This window comes from Apium graveolens, chromosome 10 (genome assembly GCF_009905375.1).
Source record: "Apium graveolens cultivar Ventura chromosome 10, ASM990537v1, whole genome shotgun sequence".
NCBI lineage: Eukaryota > Viridiplantae > Streptophyta > Magnoliopsida > Apiales > Apiaceae > Apium > Apium graveolens.
In genome coordinates this window covers 84,031,614-84,043,289 of record NC_133656.1, presented here as the reverse complement: position 1 = coordinate 84,043,289, position 11,676 = coordinate 84,031,614, and positions in this window count along the sequence as shown.

Here is an 11,676-nt window from a genome sequence, read left to right as displayed (position 1 = left end):
CTGAAATCTTAAGTTCTGACTTCAATATAAGTACTGATTTCCAGTTAAGTCCCGATTTGTCCTGTTAATTAAGATCTGAAAACTAAACACAAATCATTATTAGACATGACATCACAAATATATCTAACAATCTCCCCCAACTTGTAAATTAACATCATATACAAGTTCAATAGATATTTGATGATGTCAAAAACATTAAGTACAAATGCATATAAGAATTTGACTAGATAACTACAACTCACAGTCCTTGTAGCTTTTACCATCCTTAAAGTCTGATATCAGCTTTAGCCTGTATATCCTTCAAAATATAACAGTTGTAGTCCTTGACTTGGCTTCAGTGTGTGATCTCTCTAATGTCAGGAGTTGTTCTGAGATAGTTCTTCAAAAGAATTCTCTCAGCATATTCAAGATCATTTATCATCCTCCTTTTAGCATCTTTAAGTTCAACTGTATCTTCCCCTGTTTGAAAGATTGAGATCATTAATCTTTGCTTTCCTTATATCCGATCCAGTCTGATCATATAAGCTTTGTCAGACTCCAGATTAAATTCCAATCCCTTAATACCCAAAAATGTAGTGATTTTGGCGGTATTAGGCTTCATCTCAACTAATTCACCATTGTGAGGTCTGTACTTTGGATAGTATGGTCTGTCAGACTTTACAGAGTAAAGTTTCTTCTGCCTTTGAATATTAGATTTTAAGTAACTGGCAACACCATTTGTTGATCTGTTCTTCACTTGAAGTAGAAATAGCACATGTTGCAATTCTTCAAAGTACTTCAAACGAATAACATCCTTTCTTTTCTGGAATACCCTCCCATCTGTCATGAAGTATAACATGATATCTTCTTTTAACACAGAGTGGTAAAACATTTGTACAGACTCTAATTGATTTAGACTTTCTAGAGTTGTCCCTACTCCTGGTTCAGAAAGAGATGTAGGATCTAAGGTAGAATTGTTTACTCTTCTCTCATCAGTATTACCCAGTCCTGTTTTATCTCTAGCTTCCTTCCCTCGAATAACTCTTGCTTTAAAACCACTTGATGTAGTCTTCAAAGATTGAATAGATTGTTGAGCTTTAGTAAACCCAGGTAGTAGAATTTTTGAAGGTTTAACATGAGCAATGTCAGAGGTTTCCTTTTCTTCTGATGTCAAGACAACTTGAGCTCTGTCAGAGGTTGCTCGCTTCATTGTAATATCAGAATTTACAAAGTCCTGATCTTGAACAACATGAGCTATGTCAGAAGTTATTTGAATATTCTTCTTTTTCAAAATCAGACTAGTATCTTCATTAGATTTTGCTTCCAGATCCATGATTGGCATATATATATATCTTTACAGGTTCATCAACTTTAGCTTTGCCCTTGAACCTTGGATCTACCTCTACTTGTGATTTGGCTTTGGATTTAGATTTGGTTGCCTCAGAGTTTGTCTTCTCTTTAATCACAATGCCCTTAAGCTTTTGAGGTTTCTTTGCAGTAATAGAAGCTTTAGACTTGAATTTGACATTTTCTGCTTTAAGTCTGGCTTCTTCTTCCTTCGGACTTTCAAAGTCCATTCCTGGATTTTCTTTGAGAAATAGTCTTTTTGAAATTTCTTCATCCAGCTTCTGTCACTTGGGGTCTTGATAGTAGACTGTTGTTTCCTTCCCCTTAAGCTTCAGTGTCTGCATAAACTTCTGTGATTCTTGACTTTCACCCTGTATCATAACATCAGGCTTAGTCAGAACTTGCTTATCAGAACTTATTCTTCTATCAGCATCAGAGCTTGATCTCTATGTAGAAGTTCCTTCTTTCCTAGATGAAGAGCCTTTGCCTTGACCATGACCTCTACCCTTTTCAGAGTTTCCCTGGTCATCATTTTCATCATCCTTTTTCTTCAGTGCTAAATCAGTAGAGCATTTGGACTTAATCACTTTCTCCCCCTTTTTGGCATCATCAGGTAATAGGAGAGAGAGAAGTAATTCCACTGAAGATTAAATTTCATTGAATTGAACTTGTTGAGAAGCTTGATTCTTTAGTACTTCGGCAATCTGAGCTTGCTGTTTCTCCTAAACTTTCTCAATAGCCTCAACTCCGTTAAAGGCAGGCTGGAAAAACCTTTTCTTTTCCAATTTGACATTCATGTCTTGCTGAATCAGAGTTTCTTGAATTTTGTTCACCTTAGCGTGAGTTATTGAGTGTTGACCTTGAAGGTTCCTTGTACTCAATGCAGTAACTCTGAGCTGTACTTTGAAGGCATCATTCATTAGCATCTCATAAGCTTTAGTCAGGTGCTCAGCAAGAATATGTGCAGTAGGAACAAAATCAACTTTGTTCCACTCCTTGATCCATTCTCTTCCTCTTGAAGTTTCACTCCAAGATACTGATGCATCCCCCCTCACAAACTTTTTAATCAAATCAGCTTTATTAACTGTTTGTAGAGGTGCATGTCTTGAAGGACCAGCTGCATCAGCATTTTCATTTATAGCAGCTTCACCAGTAGTGTCAATATTTGTAGTATCAGAACTTACAGAGTCTGTAGAATCAACATCCTCTTGTAAAATGATAGTATGTGAGGCTATAGAGGTTTCAAAATCAGCCTCTAAGTGCTGATCTGGCAGTAAATTCTGATCAACATCCAAATTCTGATGCTCACCTAATATCTAATCTGCATCATCTAGATTTAAAAGAGTTGTTGTTGGAATATCTGCATTGAAATCAGCATCAAAAATTGGTGTTGTTGGTGGAATATGTTGAGGAATGGTTGGAGCTTCCAAGTACAGAACCTCAGGTACATTAAAGTTGTGAATATCTATTTTAGCACTTATACCTAGATTTTCATCATGTACTTGATCAATGATAGGAGACACAGGAGTGTAGGCATATGTTCAGCTTGAATTGGCGACAGTGGAGGTGTAGATTCAGTAGCTTCAGGAAATTCTGGTTGTGTAGATGGAAGGGATTCAATCACAATTGGCTCATTTGGGATCAGAGATTCCTGATCCCCTTCCTTAGCTGCTGCTTCCACATCCTCTGAATCTGACTCAACTATGTCCCTGTTAGCTCTTAGAAATAAGGCATAACTAAGAATTTTGCTCAAAATCTGTCATTAGTATGAAGTTAACTATAGAATGAGTTCATGCATGAGTCCACCTCAACTGTTTTGTGCTCATTTTATACATCTTTTGAAATTCCTTTTTACAGTGACTTCTCAATGTAAGTGAGTCACGACTGCTTATCAGAATTTATACTGTTATCAGAGTATTTCTCCAGTAATCAGAGAATGTGAAAAGTCATCAAGAAAATTTTTATTTTGCTTTTCTAATGCATATTACTTAATACCAGCAATACACTTGGGTATTCCCTTCCACATACATTTTTCTCTAGATCTCAAAGGAGTACCTGATATTTATTTCTTTTCATTTCTTTTTCTTTTGATAAGTGAGGCTTATCAGAACTTAGTACATCCATAAGATTTACCAAGATCAGAACTTAACAGATAGGAAGCACTATTATAGTTTTTGACTTAGTAAAAATATACACAAAGTAAACCTAACCAAGCTCAATATCAAAATTTGCTTGTGTTAAAAGATTTCGACATAAACAATTACTTCAAACATGGGATCATTAGTATATTAGAGATTACTAGGTCAGTATCTAGTACAGTTATCCTTATTGGATTGAATAGTCACAGAAACATTCATATCACTATCAGAGTTTAGAAATTCACATGAGACAACAATCAGCACTTAGTAAATTTCAATTTAAGTACAGATTACATAAAGATAGTAATATCTGTAAATACTGATCATAAAGTCTAATGTATCAGAACATAAACTAAGAAGATTTAGAGAAAGAACCTGAAACCATTCAAAGTTCATTTACAAATCTTGTAAAAGTAGCTTCACAGAGTGGTTTTGTGAAGATATCTGCTAGTTATTGATCTGTTGGAACAAAATGCAATTCCACTGTACCTTCCATCACATGCTCCCTTATGAATTGGTTCCTTATGCTGATGTGCTTTGTCATTGAGTGCTGAACTGGATTACTTGTCATAGCAATAGCACTTTAATTATCACAGTAAATAGGGATTTTAGAGAATTCTAACCCATAATCGAGTAACTGATTCTTCATCCAAAGAATTTGTACACAACAGCTTCCTGCAGCAATGTACTCTACCTCTGCAGTTGATGTGGAAGTTGACTTTTGTTTCTTGCTAAACCAAAAAACTAATCTTCCTCCAAGAAATTGGCAGCTTCCACTTATGTTTTTCCTGTCAATTTTGTACCCTGCAAAATCTGCATCTGAGTAACCTATTAGCTTAAAGTCTGATTCCCTCGGATACCACAGTCCTAGATCAGTTGTACCCTTTAGATACTAAAAAATTCTTTTCACAGCTGTTAAGTGAGGTTCTCTTGGATCTGCTTGAAATCTTGCACAAAGACAGGTAGCATACATGATATCAGGTCTACTTGCAGTTAGATAGAGTAATGATCCAATCATACCTCTGTAATCAGTAATATCTACTGATGTAGTAGTATCCTTATCCAATTTTGTTGCAGTGGCCATATGAGTGGATGCACTTGAACAGTCTTGCATTCCAAATTTCTTCTACAAATTTCTGGTGTACTTAGATTGACAAATAAAAGTTCCTTCTTTATTCTGCTTGACTTGAAGGCCCAGAAAATAGCTAAGTTCTCCCATCATACTCATTTGATATCTTGACTACATTAGCTTGGAAAACCTTTTACAAAGTCTGTCATTTGTAGTACCAAATATGATATCATCAACATACATCTGCACCAAAAGTAAGTCCTTTCCATGGTTGAGATAAAATAAAGTTTTATCAATTATCCCTCTGTTAAATCCACTTTCCAGAAAAAACTGAGCTAATGTCTCATACCATGCTCTTGGAGCTTGCTTAAGGCCATAAAGTGCTTTATCAAGTCTGTAGATTTGATGAGGAAATTTTGAATCTATAAAACCTGCAGGTTGTTTAACATATACTTCTTCTTCCAATTCTCCATTAAGAAAAGCACTTTTTACATCCATTTGAAAGACTGTAAACTTTTTGTGAGTAGCATAAGCCAGAAATATCCTTATGGCTTCCAGTCTAGCAACTGGTGCAAATGTTTCATCATAATTAATTCCCTCATGTTGAGAATATCCTTTTGCAACCAGTCTTGCTTTATTCCTTGTAATTATGCCATCACTGTCAGTTTTATTTCTGAACACCCATTTTGTACCAATAACTGATCTGTTCTTTGGTCTTCGCACTAGGGTCCAAACTTTATTTCTTTCAAATTCATTTAATTCTTCCTACATTGCTTGCACCCAATCAGCATCTTAAAGAGCTTCTTCCACTTTCTTTGGTTCAGCCTGAGAAAGAAAAGAATGATAGAGACATTCATTTGATGTTGTTGTTCTAGTTCTAATACCTGCTTCAGGATCTCCAATAATCTCTAGAAGATGTATGTGCTTTAGTCCACTTCCTTGAAGATGGAAGATGATCTCTAGAACTGGATGCTCCCCCATGATCCATGTTGTCTCCATCAACATTTTCTGATGCTCCCCTTGAAATTATGCTCTCTAAGTTGGATCCTTCAGAATTTGAGTTTCTAGAATTATCAGAACTGGGCCTATCAAAACTTGAAGAGCCTGTCCTAGGTTCTGATGCTTCTTGAGATGTGGTTGGATCTTCAATATGCTCCCCCTGCACATGTGCATTTTCCTTTGGCGTGGTCACCACAGTTTCAATAACATCAGAGTTTAACCCATCAGAGTTTGCAGTATCAGGATTTAGACTATCAGAATTTACAGAATCAGAATTTAAAACTTCATTCTCAAATCTCAGCTAATCATAATCATTGAAATCTTCAAGTCCAGTAATCTTCTTATCATCAAAAGAGACATTGATAGATTCAATGACAACCCTTGTTCTTAAATTGTAGACTCTGAAGGCTTTTGTGGAAAGTCGATATCCAACAAAAATTCCTTCATCAGCTTTTAGATCAAATTTGGATAGCTGTTCAGGATGAGTCTTAAGAACAAAACACTTACATCCAAATACATGAAAGTACTTCAGATTTGGCTTCTTTTTCTTCACCATCTCATATGGTGTCTTTCCATGCTTGTTGATAAGTGTTGCATTCTGAGTAAAACAAGCAGTCTGCACAACTTCAGCCCAAAAGTAGGTTGGTAACTTTGCTTCATCAAGCATAGTTCTTGCAGCTTCAATAAGAGTTATATTCTTTCTTTCAACAACTCCATTTTGTTGTGGAGTTCCAGGAGCAGAAAATTCCTGCTTTATTCCATGGTCTTTGTAGAACTCTTCCATTATCATATTCTTGAACTCAGTGTCATTATCACTTCTTATGATTTTTACAGAGTCTTTGACCAATTTATCCAGTTGTTTGACATGATCAATCAAGATAGATGCAGTTTCACTTTTTGTGTGCAAGAAATACACCCATGTGTATCTGGTGAACTCATCTACTATGACCATAGCATATTTCTTCTTTGCAATAGACATGACATTCACTGGACCAAATAGATCAATATGTAGTAGGTGATAAGGCTCAAGAATTGAAGATTCAGTCTTGCTCTTGAATGAATATTTTCTTTGTTTTGCCTTTTGACATGAATCACAAAGGCCATCAGGAGCAAATACTGATTTTGGCAGTCCTCTCACAAGATCTTTCTTGACTAGTTCATTTATATTGTTGAAATTCAAATGAGAGAGTTTCTTGTGCCAATCTCAGCTTTCTTCAATTGATGCTCTACTTAACATACAGATTGCAAAACCATCAGAATTTGTTGAAAGCTTGGCTTCATAAATGTTACCATGCCTGTATCCCTTTAGAATAACTTTGCCTTTAGATTTGCTTACAACTTCACAGTGTTCTTCAAAGAAATCCACATGATAACCTCTGTCACAGATTTGACTAACACTCAGCAGATTATTTTTAAGTCCTGAGACTAGAGCTACTTTTTCAATGATGACATTCCCAAGATTGATATTGCCATATCCCAGAGTTTTTCCTATGTTGCCATCTCCATAAGAAACTCCTGGGCCAGCTTTCTCCACAAAGTCTGATAGTAGGGATTTATTTCCAGTTATATGTCCCGAACATCTACTGCCCAGAACTAGGATGTTTTTACTGTTATCCTGCAATCACAAAGACCACTAATTATTAGTTTTAAGGACCCAGACTTGCTTGGATCCTTTGGCCTTATTAAGTTTGTTAACATTTGCAGCGGATTTAACATCAGAGTTTATGTTAACATTTTTCTTATTAGAATTTACAGTATCAGACATTGCATTAGAATTTACACTAAAAGGAATAATGCTAACTTTCTTCAAAGAAGGTTTTATTTGATAATAATCATAGTACAAACTATGATATTCCTTACAAGTATAAATGGAATGCCATATACTACCATAATGAAAACAAGGATTTTATGGTTTAAACCTTACACACTGACTCTTAACTCCTGATCTAGGAGGTAAAGAGTTGATATTCTTATTCTTCTTGCAAAAAGAAGCAAGATGGTTAGAGTTTCCACAGTTATAACATTTCTTCTTAGGAGCATTAGGAACAGGCTTATAATTATTGCTTTTGTTCACACCTTCCTTTCCATTCCTATTTTTCCTAGGTGACTTTACCATGTTTATATTCTTAATCTCTTTCAGCTTATACTTAAACTGCTTCTTTGTCATTAAGCCTATGTTAACCTCAGCTGGTTTATCCTGTTTTGCCTTATCAGAAGTTGACTCTGCCTTAACTTCTGTCTCAGTATCTTTCATCTTTTCAGAATCAGACTTTACAATTTTAGCTACAAACTTAACGGGATTTACCTTTGGCTTAGTAGTCTGTTTAACAATAATTGGCTTAATTTATTCAGTTCATGTTTCACTTTTATCATCTCCATAACCTAAGCCCTCTTTCCAGTTTCCACTACATATTAAATTCTGAGTTGTTCTTCCAGAATTAGTCCAAGTCTCGATAATCTCTTTTTCCTTTTGTAACTCAGTTTTTAGAGATTGATTCAATTTTAACACTTCATTTCTAACATAAAAAGCATCATCTCTTTCTTTCTGAGTTTGATGGAACATAACTAACTCTTTTTCTAAATAGTCATTCATTTTCTTAAAAGCCAGATTTTCAGAAGTTAACCTATCACATGTTAAAGTCTGATCTCTATAAATAATGAATATGGTTTTAAGATAAGATCTCAACTCAGTAATATCATCAGTATGAGAAGCATAAGTTGTTTGAGGTACCTTTAACTCCGCAGCATCAGAACTGCTATCAGCATTTGCCATCAAGGCATAGTTCACCTCATTTTCAGAATCTGAAGTGTCTGTCCAGCTTTTCTTCTTTGTGACAAGTGCCTTGCCTTTGTCACCTTTTCCTTTTTTATAATCAAGAGATATGTGGCCTTTCTCACCACAGTTGTAGCATTCAACATTTGAGAAATCTCCTCTGTCAGACTTTCCTGCTTTGCCTTCAGATTTTCTGAATCCCTTCTTATCAGAACTTCCACTTTTCCTGGAAAATTTCCTTCCCTTTCTGAATTTCCTGTAGGCTATCTTTGTGATGCCCTTCACCATAAAAGCACACAATCTCATCATCTCTTCATCAGCATCCATCTCAGATAGACTTTCAGTTTCTTAATCCTCATCATCATCATCAGAACTTGATGAATCTGAATCAGACTTTGTGATGAGAGCTTTTTCTTTGCCTTTCTTTGAGACAACCACTTTGGGGGATTCCTCCTCAGCCTTAAGAGCAACTATTCTTGACTTTCTCTCATATCCCTTGCTTCTTTGATCCATCTCAAGTTCATGAGTCTTGAGCATACCATAAATTTCATCAAGAGTTGTTTCATCAAGAGCATAGTTGTCTCTTATAGTAGTTGCCTTCAAATCCCAATTTTCAGAAAGAGCTAAAAGGAATTTAAGATTAGTATCTTCAAGATCATATTCCTTATCCACCAGTGATAAATCATTCAAGAGTTTGACAAATCTGTCATATAAACCAGTTAATGACTCATCAGGTTTTGAGTCAAAGTGCTCATACTCTTGAGTGAGTATAGTCCTCCTGTTCTTCTTAATTGCATCAGTTCCCTGGCATCTTGACTTTATGATCAATGACACTATGCAGCAAATGTCTTACCTTTGCATTCTTGGCAATAGATGAGATATCTTCAGCTGTATACTCACTTTTCTCCTTTGGTACAGTCTGTGCTGGCTGATCTGTAACTACAACAAAGAGCTTGGTTGGCTTATGTGATCCTTCATTAATTATATCAAGGTATTCTGGATATGTAGCTTCCAGAAACATAGTCATCCTCACATTCTATATGGGATATTCAGAAGGTTTCAGTATGGGAACCCTAATAGTCTCATATCGATTATGGATTTGAGTCTTTGGAGTTTCTTCAGTTTTGGTGGGCTTGGTTGGAGTTTGTTCTTCTTCGGACATGATTGTTTTGGATCTTTACTGTATATGTGTTAACAGATAGGCTCTGATACCACTTGTTAGGTCACACACACTGTAGAAGGGGGTTGAATACAGTGTATACTACAATCAAATCGAATTAAGAACACAAGTATGAAACACAGAATAATCTTATTAATAAAACAGTATTACAATGGAACCGTTCTCTCTCAGTGATGAACAAATATCATGAGAGCTGCTAGGGTTACAATCAATAATATTCTCGATTAAGATAACACATATAGTGTAAACCTTATGTTGTGTTTATATAGACACACAATTACAAGATAATCTTCTAATCGATATTGAATATAAGTCTGCATCCTAAAATATATCAATTAGTTATCTTTTCCTCCAAGTCTTCTATTCTTCATAGAATTCTTCTCCATGTATATCTCTTCTTGTTTTAGTCTTGATCTTCTTTCCTTTCAATCAGCCGACTTCCTTATCTGAAAGTCTTCTTAAGTCCTGATATTATCTTCTGATATCTTAAGTTCTGATAACTTAAGTTCTGATATCTTAAGTTCTGACTTCAGTATAAGTACTGATTTCCAGTTAAGTCTTGATTTGTCCTGTTAGTTAAGATCTGAAAATTAAACACAAATCATTATTAGACATGACATCACAAATATATCTAACATTTACCCTCATCTAGAGAGCCTACATAAAATAATAATATCCTCATTATAATATATACTCACTAACTCAACCTAATTATAAACCGAAATTATGCACATTGGCACTTAGGCCTATATACACATAAACGCTTATAATTACCTTATAAGCATAATAGTTCACATAGCCACTCATGTTCATATAACACATTTAAGTACATAATAATATATCCATACACACTATATTGCACCACTAGGCTTGGATGATCTCACTCCACTTACTCAAGTCACTTAGTTATGCTAAACTAGCCAAAACTCTTAATATCGTCCTCATAACTCGAAGTGCCTTTTCTAAACCATTAAGTTCTTATGGGCCCTGACTTAGGACTTACACTCTACTGACCTCATACTATCTTACAACTATGGTGGTCAACCTAGGCCTCACTCATAAGTGCCCTAAAACTAATGGTTAAGTGATTTTGCTCATTATAGTGATTTCAGGGTGACACCAATGGGTTTATGAGTACAATTGACACACTTACAATTCAAGTTTACATCTCAAACTTCTACATTATACACTTCTAACCATAAGGCAACTCTCAAAATTCATGTGGCTCAAGGGCCTAGCTTGGGCCTACCTGGGCCTAAGCTTAAAGTTCAATGTTCCCCTGTTTTCTGGACAGAAAAGTGTCCTGTTTTGCACTAACTTATGACACATGATTCTAATTCAATTACTATGAAATATGGCTGGAAAAACTTCTCTGACACTCCCTCTAACTAGGGCTAACCAAGGCCTAGTGAGGGCCTACCCATGACATGGTCAAAACTCCTCATTTCTAAGTTGCAACAAAACTGTCCCCTGTTAGACAGATTCTAAATTTTGGCGTGTGCATCTCACTAAATGGTTGGGTTTCTCTAATTTGTGACTTCTAGACTCAATTATACCCCAATTCTTAACTCCCCGTGGCTTGGGCCTAACAATTCCTAAGAAATGCCCATTCAAAATTAATAAAAAAACTCACATGCAAATTTGGAAAAAATTTCAGGATTCTATCCTAGCCTTTCCACCTTAACTCCCACTTTAAAACCATGAATTAAATCTCAGCAAGGGAAAATTTACTACTAAAAGACTCTAAAATAAGGCCTTAATCAATAATGGAGATCATCCATGCCCTATAGTACCAAAATTCAAAATAAAACTTAACATGCAACTCAAGATGATCACTAAATCAAGTTCGACTAAACAAGAGGGTTATTAGCTCATAAATTCGACTTAAAATACTTAACTACTTCAAAAGATCATGCACACTACCTTTTAACAACTAAGATCAAGCATAATATCAAGGAAACAATTCGTTTTAAGCACATATAAGGTCGAATTTAACACAAACTACGCATGCATGTACATTTTCGAAAAGAAGAGCATATATAACATGATTATACTTGAAAATAATGCCCTATCTCTAACATGCAAAGTTGAATATGACTTTACAACTAAAGATCAGTAGCATGCAAAGGTTTTAAAAGAATTTTATTCATGGAAACTCTTAGTTTATGCACATAAAAAGTATATCTCATAG